The sequence below is a fragment of the Schistocerca cancellata genome, chromosome 3 (assembly GCF_023864275.1).
Source record: "Schistocerca cancellata isolate TAMUIC-IGC-003103 chromosome 3, iqSchCanc2.1, whole genome shotgun sequence".
Classification (NCBI taxonomy): domain Eukaryota; kingdom Metazoa; phylum Arthropoda; class Insecta; order Orthoptera; family Acrididae; genus Schistocerca; species Schistocerca cancellata.
In genome coordinates, this window is record NC_064628.1 from 894913734 (window position 1) to 894927869 (window position 14136).

A 14136-nucleotide genomic window follows, 5' to 3' on the forward strand; every position below is an offset into this window, starting at 1 on the left:
GTGGGAAATTGCCATCGGATGTTGTCTGTTGGCATTCCTGATGAGGTTGGATGATTGCGACTTTAGGTTACCGCGTAGTTAATCACACGGATTGAAGTCTGATGACCCGGGAGGCGAAGCATGACGGAGAAATACATTTTATACACGGTTCTAATGTGGCGTCACTAACGTGTTGCTATCCAGTACCATAGGTTGAGCGGTTTTTGCACTCGTTTTAGGTTCCCATTTCATTTCACGCACGTGTGTCAAATTTTACCTCTTCATCCACAGTATTATGTGAGTTAGTACATTTTCACATGTTAACGAACTTCTGGGGCACCCTGTATGAGGCATACTGCAACTATATATCTTTATGTTTTGAGGTATTTAAAACAATATTCTCATGGGGTTAGTTTACATTCGACTTCCGTCCTTATTGATATCAATTCTGTCACAAATATAAGCATTAAAGTTTTTACAAATATCACCATTCCATTTTGGAACACTGCGAATTGCTTGAGTTCAGAAAGCGAGCGAGGGAATACAACAGTTTCACGCGTGGTTTTTAAGGCATTGTGGGTTGCACAAAACGTTTCGGGAGGAGCAATTCAATCACCCTGTTAGCTGATTGATATCAATATTTCCATTTCTCGTAAACTCTTTGTTCGCAGGACAAACAAAGTAATGCCACCTTTAAAAACTTACCCGGAATTTCTGCTTCAACTAGATGTGTCTTTACAATGTACCGGTCGACTTCGACCAAACATTTATGTACACATACAAAATGCTCAGCCATTAGTATTAACGATCGTTACACCGTTATTCTGCTTAGCCCAAAAGCTACCGAATGTGTTTAGAACAGGAGTAAAGGTACCGAATGTGATTAAAACAAGACCGAATCCGAGTGCTTTGGTTTCTTGGTAAGTATTAAGGTCACTAGCAGCAGTAGGAGAGCCACAGTACTCGCAACTGAGCATACTATCAATTGCCAAAAACCTTTATTTTTGCGATCATACAGACAGAGTGAAGAGAGTCACATAAAAGTAGTTGTAGGAAGGGTGAATGACAGGCTGTAGTTCACCGGAACAGTCTTATGCAAAGGTAATCACAAGAGAAAGAAGTAGCTTATAAAACGCTCATTAGTGCAATTGTTTGATATTGCTAGTCAGTCTGAGTCACTTACCAGGGAGGCCTACTGGAGAGATGGTGGAGATCCATAGAAGAGATACGCGCTCCCACAGCTGATCATTCGTTAAGCTTGAGACAATCGTGAAGATGTTCATCAAAATGAAGTGGCAGACGATACGAGAAAAGTGTGAAACGTCCCCTTAGAACAATTATACATGACTGTGCTTAAACTGACACACAATATTTTTAGCGCAACGCAATCTGACTTTCAAAAATCCCTACAAAAGAATGGCCCTGACTAACATTAACCTATACCTTTCACAAATCACTTACCTCACAAAAATCTTCTTTACTCAAACTACTGCAATACGGCGAGCGCCACTACTGCCAGCTAAATAAAAGATTCAAACTACTGAAGGCACTAACTACTGATAGGCATAGTTAGCAAATGAAAGATTTTAATAGAGAACAAACACTGTATTTACCTTAATAGTCATAATATATCTAGCAGCTCATGATATCCGTTCGTACAAATGTACTGTTTCTCATGGACACACTTCCAGATTATCCATTCTCAAAAATCCGCCATCTCACTTCCCCACATCCGCCACTGCTGGCGGCCCGCCTCCAACTGCGCAAGGCTACGCGCTGTTAACATCCAACTGCCCAACACTACAATGGCAGACAACAATGCAAACTAGCCACTGACTGCACAGAGCACAGCCAGTGATTTTCATACAGAGCGCTACGTGGCATTACCAATATAAAAATCTAAACAGCCTACTTACAAGTGCACCGAATCACAGAGATTTACTGTTAAAATTGCGAGACCGTAGATAACCAGTAAAAATTTACCGACATATTACTTCCTTAAATATACAGGGTGAGTCACTAACTATTGCCACTTAGAATAACTCCGAGAGTATGATAGGAGCTGAAACGTTTCTGGAACAAATGTTGCATGGGACAACGGGGGCCATAATATGACGATGGCTTTTTGTTGCTTGCTGCGGTCGCGTCTGAGATATGTAGGTCAACTTCGTTTTTTTAAATGGCATGCTACAGTTTGGTACTTATTTTCTGGTAGCGGCTATCGAGACGAATCCAATGATGTGTAACAGTAAGGTCTTTGAAGGTCAACGAAAGTCACAAAGGTAGCGTGAACGTCCATTTACAGAAGGGGTTCGAAGTGATGACAATTGATGTCAATGTTGTGCTGCAATCTTGTTATCATGGATTGAGTGGTATTCCTTATAACGTCGACGCCTATCGAAGCACGTGCTCTGACAATTGTTTCTCATATATCGCGCAAATAGTAAATAGTCGCCCAAAACGGCGTATCCAAAGTGCCATTGCCATGTAAACACCTTTCGACGGTTTCGCAATACAACACTAATATGAATGGTAAGACTAGTATAGTCGAATCAAGCGAATGTGAATGATGTAGAACAAATCAATATGCTTCTCATTTGCGGAGAATGCCAACGAAATTGAGTCATAGCTAGAGACTTATACTCTGAAATATATGCTCAACGTACTCACCCTACACGTCGTACATTGAAATATGTACATGTTAAATTGAGAACAACTGGGTCTTTAACGCATCGGAAATATATCCGGCAAAGGAAAGTTACTAATGAGGAAACAGGAACTGGTACAACTTCCACTGTGATTCGAGATCCTTGTGTTAGTCCGCATCAAATCAAATGGTTCAAATGGCTCTGAGCACTATGGGACTTAACTTCTGAGGTCATCAGTCCCCTAGAACTTAGAACTACTTAAACCTAACTAGCCTAAGGACATCACACACATCCATGGCCGAGGCAGGATTCGAACCTGCGACCGTAGCGGTCGCGCAGTTCCAGACTGTAGTACCTAGAACCGCTCGGCCACCCCGGCCGGCCGCGTCAAATCGCAAGGGACTCTGGCATGAGCCATAGTAGTGTTGTTCGTGTTTTGCATCGCCATAAATATCATACTTACCATATCAGTCTCCACCAAGAATTAACTGGTACGGATTGTATGGCCGGCATTGAATTCTGCCGATAGGCTCGACTTTAGACTCAGACGGATGACACATTTATTAATTTGATTTTATTTACTGACAAGGCTACATTCACGAATCATGGAAATGTTAATCTGCATAACACTCATTACTGGGCAACTGAAAATCCATGTTGGCTGTGGCAAGTTGCACACCAAGAACCGTGGTCGGGGGATGTATGGTGTGGGATTCTGGACGACAGAATTATAGGCCCCTGTTCCATCGAAGGAAATCTTAATGGTAGGAGGTACACCACTTTCATGCAAGAAACATTAAGTATGTTACTGGAAGAAATACCTTTAAGAACAAGGAACAAAATGTGGTATTAACACGATCGATGTCTGGCACATTTTTCGCTGATGGCTAGAAATGAGTTGCAGAAACAATTGCCACATCGTTGGATTGGACGCGGAGGAGCTGTGTCGTGGCCGGCTCATTCGCCAGACTTGACGCCTTTGGATTTTTTCTTGTGGATATTCGTAAAAGAGATTGTTTATAAAGACATTCCAACTACACCTGAAGATATGCGAGAGAGAACTGTCAGAGCATGTACTTTGATAAGTGCCGATCTGATAAGGACTACCACACAATCCATGATAACAAGATTGCAACACAGCATTGACATCAATTGTCATCACTTCGAACCCCTTCTGCAAATGGACGTTCATGCCACCTTTGTGACCTTCGTTGACCTTCAAAGACCTTACTGTTACACATCGTTGGATTCGTCTCGATAGCCACAATCAGAAAATAAGTACCAAACTACGAGGGTAATCCCAAAAGTAAAGTCTCCTATTTTTATAAGTACATAAACCTGTTTATTTCTACACTCCTGGAAATGGAAAAAAGAACACATTGACACCGGTGTGTCAGACCCACCATACTTGCTCCGGACACTGCGAGAGGGCTGTACAAGCAATGATCACACGCCCGGCACAGCGGACACACCAGGAACCGCGGTGTTGGCCGTCGAATGGCGCTAGCTGCGCAGCATTTGTGCACCGCCGCCGTCAGTGTCAGCCAGTTTGCCGTGGCATACAGAGCTCCATCGCAGTCTTTAACACTGGTAGCATGCCGCAACAGCGTGGACATGAACCGTATGTGCAGTTGACGGACTTTGAGCGAGGGCGTATAGTGGGCATGCGGGAGGCCGGGTGGACGTACCGCCGAATTGCTCAACACGTGGGGCGTGAGGTCTCCACAGTACATCGATGTTGTCGCCAGTGGTCGGCGGAAGGTGCACGTGCCCGTCGACCTGGGACCGGACCGCAGCGACGCACGGATGCACGCCAAGACCGTAGGATCCTACGCAGTGGCGTAGGGGACCGCACCGCCACTTCCCAGTAAATTAGGAACACTGTTGCTCCTGGGGTATCGGCGAGGAGCATTCGCAACCGTCTCCATGAAGCTGGGCTACGGTCCCGCACACCGATAGGCCGTCTTCCGCTCACGCCCCAACATCGTGCAGCCCGCCTCCAGTGGTGTCGCGACAGGCGTGAATGGAGGGACGAATGGAGACGTGTCGTCTTCAGCGATGAGAGTCGCTTCTGCCTTGGTGCCAATGATGGTCGTATGCGTGTTTGGCGCCGTGCAGGTGAGCGCCACAATCAGGACTGCATACGACCAAGGCACACAGGGCCAACACCTGGCATCATGGTGTGGGGAGCGATCTCCTACACTGGCCGTACACCACTGGTGATCGTCGAGGGGACACTGAATAGTGCACGGTACATCCAAACCGTCATCGAACCCACCGTTCTACCGTTCCTAGACCGGCAAGGGAACTTGCTGTTCCAACAGGACAATGCACGTCCGCATGTATCCCGTGCCACCCAACGTGCTCTAGAAGGTGTAAGTCAACTACCCTGGCCAGCAAGATCTCCGGATCTGTCCCCCATTGAGCATGTTTGGGACTGGATGAAGCGTCGTCTCACGCGGTCTGCACGTCCAGCACGAACGCTGGTCCAACTGAGGCACCAGGTGGAAATGGCATGGCAAGCCGTTCCACAGGACTACATCCAGCATCTCTACGATCGTCTCCATGGGAGAATAGCAGCCTGCATTGCTGCGAAAGGTGGATATACACTGTACTAGTGCCGACATTGTGCATGCTCTGTTGCCTGTGTCTATGTGCCTGTGGTTCTGTCAGTGTGATCATGTGATGTATCTGACCGCAGGAATGTGTCAATAAAGTTTCCCCTTCCTGGGACAATGAATTCACGGTGTTCTTATTTCAATTTCCAGGAGTGTATAATGGTTTACATCAGTTTACTGCTCGAACATTTAGCTATTTTTCGACATAATCACCATTTCTGTCGATGCATTTTTGTAGACGCTGTGGCAGTTTTTGTATGCCCATGTCATACCAGCTCGCCGCCATACTGTGCAGAAAGTTATGAACCTCTTCTTTCACCTCGCCGTTGAAGCTGAATCGCTTTCAGGCCAAATGTTCTTTTAACCTAGGGAACTGGGTGCCAAGTAGGGACTATAGGGTGGGTGGGTGATTATGTTCCGCTGAAACTGTTGCAGGAGAGCAACGGTTTGCCAAGCTATGTGTGGACGAGCGTTGTCATGGAGAATGTACACGCACTTGCTCAACATTCCTCTTCTCCGGTTTTGAATTACCAGTTTGAGTTTTTTCAGGGTCTCACAGTACCTGTCAGCGTTAATTGTGGTCCCAACGATTCAGCTCCGACGACGAGGTGAAAGAAGAGGTTCATAACTTTCTGAACAGCATGGCGACAAGCTGGTATGACATGAGCATACAAAAACTGCCACAGTGTCTACAAAAATGCATCGACAGAAATCGTGATTATGTCGAAAAATAGCTAAATGTTCAAACTGTAAAAGATGTAAACCATTGTAGAAATAAAGAGGTCTATGTACTTATAAAAAGTAGGAGACCTTACTTTTGGGATTACCCTCGTATAACATCCCACTTACCGGCCGCGGTGGTCTAGCGGTTCAGGCGCTCAGTCCGGAACCGCGCGACTGCTACGGTCGCAGGTTCGAATCCTGCCTCGGGCATGGATGTGTGTGATGTCCTTAGGTTAGTTAGGTTTAAGTAGTTCTAAGTTCTAGGGGACTGATGACCATAGTAGTTAAGTCCCATAGTGCTCAGAGCCATTTGAACCATTTTTTAACATCCCATTTATAAAAACAAAGTTGACTTTCATATCTCTGAAGCGATCCCACAACAAAAAATCAACATCATATTATGGCCCCCATTGTCCCATGCAACTTTTGTCCCACAAACTTTTCAGCTCCTATCATACTTTCGGAGTTATTCTTGGTGGCAGTAGTTAGTGACTCACCGTGTATATCTCGTAAAATGACCACGATAGTAAAACCTGAGAAATTTGAGTTTACCAACAGTCGTTGCTACCTCGTACCATTCTCGAATTAATATGATAAAATGTGGGGAGAAGAGGCAGTCATACATGAAGTACATTTTGCCACACCCTAAGATGGCTTGCAGAGAGTGGTTGCAGATTTGATATTATATTCATCAATTATTATGAAAGTGCGTGAAGTGTAACAAGTGCAGAGCATATTAACGTATATTAAAATGAAGATTATTCAGATTAATAGTCAAATCACGCAAAAATACGAGATGGCAATGAAGGAGTAGGGTCTGAAGGTACTGTAGGGACGAGGTGAAGTTTAGAACAGAGGCGGTGTTAAGCAGAGTTTCTTCAAAATGAATTCACGTGGTCACAGTGTGACAGATGTTTGGTATCTCTTCGAGGACTTCTGTCACGTTCAGCCTTCGCTTGTTACTTGTACTTATGAAGCGTTACGTGCTGCAAAGTGTTCACTAACCTCAGTAACTAACGAGGCTTTTCCGAGCACGCCGGCTGCGCACGAGATGTGAGCACGTGGAGGTGCGGCCCTGCTGTGGACTGCGTGTAGCTGCTGCTCGCTCTGCTGTCCGCCGGGCCACTGCCGGCTATGGAAGCTTTGCCAGCTTCTATAACTCGGAGTGACCTTGAGATGCGCAGCGTTACGTCATCGCTGCTCACTCGCAGTTATCACACCGCGCAAGATAACCGAGATACGGGACTGTTCAGATATAGCGTGTTACCGTGGTCAGGGTGCTGTCGATGGCTCGATGCTACGGTATGACTCTCTCGAACGTAAAAGGGCTGGCATGATATGACATGCTGTTGTGCAACAATATCGCTTTCTCCACTGAATACGAACGCACTCAGCATACAAACAGCAACTATAATAACTGTCGTAGTATAGAAATAGACGAAATGTTGCAGCTCCCAAACTGGCTGTTTAGCAGAGGTAACTACTGCAAGCCAGAGTTCTAGTGTTAGATTCGGATTCAGTTGTTCCGAATCTTGCTTCTTTACACTGTGTATGTCCACCTTCCCGGAAGTAAGGAGTGACTCGTGTCAACTACGTATACTTTCTTTCATGTCCTATCGCAATATACATGGTGTCCCATTTATCTTGACCACCCTAAATAACTGTTTATCCAGATGCAAATAGCAAAATGTTTCAAGCAGAAGTTCTTTAGCTGTCAGGGGGACATCAATCAGCATGATTGCCTTCGTTGTAGCTTTGTTTTTTACAAAGATATGAACAGCGGTATGACTTTTTTAAATGGCACCCTGTATTTTTTATTCGGTACTTCATTTCCTCTCCTAAAGACCTATTCAAAAATGTATCACAGTGTACCATTCACTGAATCACAACATTATTAATTATTACATAACACAACAATGACTTTGAGCCCGGGATCACAAACTCGTCCACTTGCTGGAGTTGTCAGAAAACAAATGGAAACCAAGTAAAAACATAACACAAAATTGACTTTGAGTCTCCTGTAGCACTGCCCAGAAGTAGAACATTCAAAGGTGCTCAGAGTGCCGACCCTGGACACCGATACACCGGTACACTCGTTGAATGAAAGAGTTATTTACTGCTTCCAGCGTTGCCTGCTGAAGAAAATTACAAGCAAACTCGATACGTTCCTGCATGTCCTCTGGATTTGTTGCAATATCGCGATAGACAACGTCTTTAGCGCATCCCCAAACAAAAAAATCCAGAGAATTTAAATCAGAAGACCTAGCAGGCCAAGTACACTACTGGCCATTAAAATTGCTACACCACCAAGATGACGTGCTACAGACGCGAAATTTAACCGACAGGAAGAAGATGCTGTGATATGCAAATGATTGGCTTTTCGGAGCATTCACACGAGATTGGCGCCAGTGGCGACACCTACAACGTGCTGACATGAGTAAAGTTTCTCACCGATTTCTCATACACAAACAGTCGGTGATCGTCGCTGCCTGGTGAAACGTTGTTGTGATGCCTCTTGTAAGGAGGAGAAATGCGTACCATCACGTTACCGACTTTGATAAAGATCGGATTGTAGCCTATCGCGATTGCGGTTTATCGTATCGCGACATTGCTGCTCTCGTTGGTCGAGATCCAATGACTGTTAGCAAAATATGGAATCGGTGGGTTCAGGAGGGTAATATGGAACGCCGTGCTGGATCCCAACGACCTCGTATCACTAACAGTCGAGATGACAGGCATCTTATCCGCATGGCTGTAACGGATCGTGCAGCCACGTCTCGATCCCTGAGTCAACAGATGGGGTCGTTTGTAAGACAACAACCATCTGCACGAACATTTCGACAAATTTTGCAGCAGCATGGACTATTAGCTCGGAGACCATGGTTGCGGTTACCCTTGACGCCGCATCACAGACAGGAGCGCCTGCGATGATTTACTCAGCGACGAACCTGGGTGCACGAATGGCAAAACGTCATTTTTTCGGATGAATCCAGGTTCTGTTTACAGCATCATGATGGTCACATCCGTGTTTGGCGACATCGCGGTGAACGCACATTGGAGGCGTGTATTCGTCATCGCCATACTGGTGTATCACCCGGCGTGATGGTATGGGGTGCCATTGGTTACACGTCTCGGTCACCTCTTGTTCGCATTGACGGCACTTTGAACAGTGGACGCTACATTTCAGATGTGTTACGACCCGTGGCTCTACCCTTCATTCGATCCCTACGAAACCCTACATTTCAGCAGGATAATGCACGACCGCATGTTGCAGGTCCTGTACGGGCCTCTCTGGGTACAGAAAATGTTCGACTGCTGCCCTGGCGAGCACATTCTCCAGATCTCTCACCAACTGAAAACGTCTGGTCAATGGTGGCCGAGCAACTGGCTCGTTACAATACTCCAGTCACTACTCTTGATGGACTGTGGTATCGTGTTGAAGCTGCATGGGCAGCTGTACCTGTACACGCCATCCAAGCTCTGTTTGACTCAATACCCAGGCGTATCAAGGCAGGTATTACGGCCAGAGGTGGTTGTTCTGGGTACTGATTTCTCAGGATCTATGCACCCAAAATTGCGTGAAAACGTAATCACATGACAGTTCTAGTATAATATATTTGTCCAATGAATACCCGTTTGTCATCTGCATTTCTTCTTGGTGTAGCAATTTTAATGGCCAGTAGTGTAACTGTTCCTCCTCGACCAATCGATCTGGCAGGATACCTTCGGTTCAGAACACGATTTGCACGCAAGGCATTATGTGCTGGACATCCGTCGTGTTGATACCACACAAGCATTCTGCTTCTTAGCGGCAACTCATCCAGAAGAGGAGGAAGAATTCGCCTAAGGAAGTTGGCACATGCTGCGCCTTTTAGATTACCACTGATGAAAATAAGGGCCAATAATTGTAGTACCAAGCAACCCACACCAGACGTTAACTCTCCATTGACGCTGATGTTCCAGTTGTCTAAGCCATCGTGGGTTGTCACTGGACCAATAATGCATGTTCCTTGTATTTATCTGTCCTTTGTTTGAGGAGAAGAAGTTTGTGTGGGCGAGGATTTGTTGATGAACCCACTGACAGAACTATACACGATTCTGGAAATCATTCTCATGCAATTCTTGATGTAGGTGTACATGGTAAGGATGGAAGCGGTGACGCGTGAGAATACGATGTACACTGGTTTCAAGAATGGCTATCTCGTGTTCAAGCTCTCATGTGCTCACATGTGGATTCATACCAACGGAAGCGAGAACAGTAACTTCGGCAGCTTCATCTGTGCGAGTGCTACGACGATTACGTTGTCGTGGGTTGAAACTTCCCGTTTCCTGAAGCGCCGCAACAAGACGAGAAAACATCCGTCGGGATGGTGGGTTCTTGTCAGCATATCGCTCTCTGTACAGTTCCGCTGCTTGCGTAGTATTTCGCCTACCTTCAACAACAACGACAACAATAAAAGAAACGTTAGGTCGATTCAGTTTGTAGCCTTTACTGTATGCCTACCCTACACACCAGTACTTAAAAGGACTAAACAACTGTACTAAATGTACCGGTACATAGGAAAACAGTTTTGTAATTACTGTTCTGCTAACTTACAAGTCCCCATACATGAGTTGCATTCCTATCTTCCCTTCCTTGGTGTGTGTTCTACTCACACAGCTCTTCAACAGACGATGGTTGACGGAATGACGGGTGTGCATTCTACTTAGGTTAACATTTGTCCTCTGTCAACGTCAGCACATGGATGTGTTCCATTACCCAGAGCACCTTCACTAAGCGCTGGGAGCGTCAACGTCAATGTTGTGTTATGTAATTGATAACCTGCTCCCCCTTCTCTGTGCACAGGCCATCATTTTCACCCCTACCCTAATAGTAGGTTGCTAGTTCTCACTCCGACAGTATTTCTTTCCCGACAGTATGTAATATATGTACCAATTTTAGTTGAAATCGATTCAGGGGTTATTTTGCCCACATAAGCGCTTGTCATATATATATATATATATATATATATATATATATATATACAGGGTGAGTCACCTAACGTTACCGCTGGATATATTTCGTAAACCACATCAAATACTGACGAACCGATTCCACAGACAGAACGTGAGGAGAGGGGCTAGTGTAATTGTTTAATACAAACCATACAAAAATGCACGGAAGTATGTTTTTAACACAAACCTACGTTTTTTTAAATGGAACCACGTTAGTTTTGTTAGCACATCTGAACATATAAACAAATACGTAATCAGTGCCGTTTGTTGCATTGTAAAATGTTAATTACATCCGGAGATATTGTAACCTAAAGTTGACGCTTGAAACCTCCGACTTTCAGTTGCGTGTTGTAACAAACACGGGCCACGGCCGGCGAGCAGCATCTGCAGGGACATGTTTACGATGACGACCGTGTTTATACGAGTGTGGCTGTAGTGCACTGTTGTGGTTTGGTCTAGCTGTCGCAGTGTCCGCATGTAGCGCTTGCTGCTATTGTTATTCTGCATTCGCACGCAGACCAACTGTAGTACACCGTGTTACCAGACGTCTGTGATAGTGTAGTGTTGTAGGAACTGTGACCATGGTGTATTCGAACTCTGAAAAGGCGGAGATGATACTCATCTATGGCGAGTGTCGAAATGCAGCTGAAGCCTGCAGGGTGTATGCAGAACGGTACCCGGACAGAGAGCATCCAACGTGGCGCACATTGCAAAACATCTACCGCCAACTGTATGCAACAGGTATGGTCGTAGCACGCAAACGGGTCCGTAACAGGCCCGTCACAGGAGAAGCGGGTGCAGTTGGTGTGTTAGCTGCTGTTGCCATGAACCCACACATGAGTACACGGGACATTGCGAGAGCCGGTGGACTGAGTCAAAGTAGTGTCATGCGCATACTGCATCGTCACCGCTTTCACCCGTTTCATGTGTCGCTACATCAGCAATTACATGGTGATGACTTTAATCATCGAGTGCAATTCTGTCAATGGGCATTAACAGAGAATGCGTTGCAGTTCTACCTGTTTACCGATGAAGCGGGTTTCACAAACCACGGGGCAGTGAATCTACGGAACATGCATTACTGGTCCGTGGACAATCCTCGCTGGCTCAGATAGGTAGAGCGACAGCGAACGTGGGCTGTAAATGTATGGTGCGGAATCATTGGCGACCACCTCATTGGTCCTCATTTCATTGCAGGGGCCCAAACAGCTGCAACATACATCGCGTTTCTACGGAATGATCTGCCAACGTTGCTCGAAAATGTCCCACTGGAAACGCGTCGACGTATGTGGTATCAGCATGATGGTGCACCTGCACATTCCGCAATTAACACTAGGCTGACCCTTGACAGGATGTTCGACGGGCGTTTCATAGGACGTGGAGGACGCATAAATTGGCCAGCCCGTTCTCCTGATCTTATACCTCTGGACGTCTTTCTGTGCGGTACGTTAAAGAAGAATGTGTACCGTGATGTGCCTACAACCCCAGAGGATATGAAACAACGTATTGTGGCAGCCTGCGGCGACATTACACCAGATGTACTGCGGCGTGTACGACATTCATTACGCCAGAGATTGCAATTGCGTGCAGCCAATGATGGCCACCACATTAAACATCTATTGGCCTGACATGTCGGGACACACTCTATTCCACTCCGTAATTGAAAACGGGAACCACGTGTGTACGTGTTCCTCACCCCTCATGGTAATGTACATGTGCGTCAGTGAAAAAGACCAATAAAAATGTGTTAGTATGTGGACGTAATGTGCTGTTCCAGTCTGTTCTGTACCTAAGGTCCACCACCGTTCCCTTTGGATCCCTACGTAATTCGGTGCTCTCCGATACACACGATCGAACAGCGGAGGAGTGGTACTCAAGTGTCAACTTTAGGTTACAATATCTCCGGATGTAATTAACATTTTACAATGCAACAAACGGCACTGATTACGTATTTGTTTGTATGTTCAGATGTGCTAACAAAACTAACGGGGTTCCATTTAAAAAAAACGTAGGTTTGTGTTAAAAAACATACTTCCGTGCATTTTTTTATGGTTTGTATTAACCAATTACACAAGCCCCTCACGTTCGGTCTGTGGAATCGATTCGTCAGTGTTTGATGTGTTTTACGAAATATATCCAGCGGTAATGTTAGGTGACTCACCCTGTATATATACTCTGTTATTTACTCTGTCAGCCATTTAAATATTCTGGTACAAAGCAGACACATTATCCTTAGAATATTATCCTCTGCTATTTTTATCGTCATTTTATATGAGCTAAAAATGACACTATTTATCATCTAACTCCTCCGTTCACAGTTCAGCGTGCTTCTGTATTGAAATGATGGTATCGCAAGTCTTTCTACTTGACGTCATTTCGGCAAATTGCGCGTCGATGATGATGATATGATGATGAGGACAACATAAATCACGTTTTCTGCTGTACACTTACTACACAGCTTACTTTCCAAAAGAATTCAGCAATTTGTTGTTTCTCGCTCAACTAGTTAAGTATTAGCATGTTCCACAACGACAAACGACTTTCCAGAATGAGATTTTCACTCTGCAGCGGAGTGTGCGCTGATATGAAACTTCCTGGCAGAGCACTTGCCCGCGAAAGGCAAAGGTCCCGAGTTCGAGTCTCGGTCCGCCTCACAGTTTTAATCTGCCAGGTAGTTTCATATCAGCGCACACTCCACTGCAGAGTGAAAATCTCATTCTGGAAACATCCCCCAGGCTGTGGCTAGGCCATGTCTCCGCAATATCCTTTCTTTCAGGAGTGCTAGTCCTGCAAGGTTCGCAGGAGAGCTTCTGTAAAGTTTGGAAGGTAGGTACGAGGTACTGGCGGAAGTAAAGCTGCGAGGAGGGGGCGTGAGTCGTGCTTGGGTAGCTAAGTTGGTAGAGCACTTGCCCGCGAAAGGCAAAGGTCCCGAGTTCGAGTCTCGGTCCGGCACACACAGCTTTAATCTGCCAGGAAGTTTCACAAACGACTTTGCTTACAAATACTGTAGTTATTAAACACATCGGTGATTTGCAATGTGAACAAAACTTGTTTATCACAAGTCTTCATTTTTATTCCCTTCTCGATTTATGACAAATCAATTCAGTCCTTCCTTACCAACATACTCTGTGTCTGCTGGTTCGCCTGTTTGCTTCCACCATGTGGTGTCACCG

The 14136-nt window shown here is 45.5% G+C and overlaps 2 protein-coding genes across 2 annotated transcripts in view; one reads left to right on the forward strand and one right to left on the reverse strand.

The window, feature by feature from the left end:
* LOC126175959 (UDP-glucosyltransferase 2-like) overlaps positions 1-7082 on the reverse strand; it is a 64565-nt gene extending 57483 nt beyond the window's left edge. Inside the window, exon 1 of the mRNA XM_049923046.1 lies at positions 6974-7082. The gene's annotated coding sequence lies outside the window, so the exon portion shown is untranslated. The remainder of the gene's footprint in view (positions 1-6973) is intronic.
* Positions 1-14136, forward strand: part of LOC126176633 (UDP-glycosyltransferase UGT5-like) — a 127284-nt gene that overhangs the window by 13686 nt on the left and 99462 nt on the right. The gene's annotated exons all lie outside the window — the stretch shown is intronic.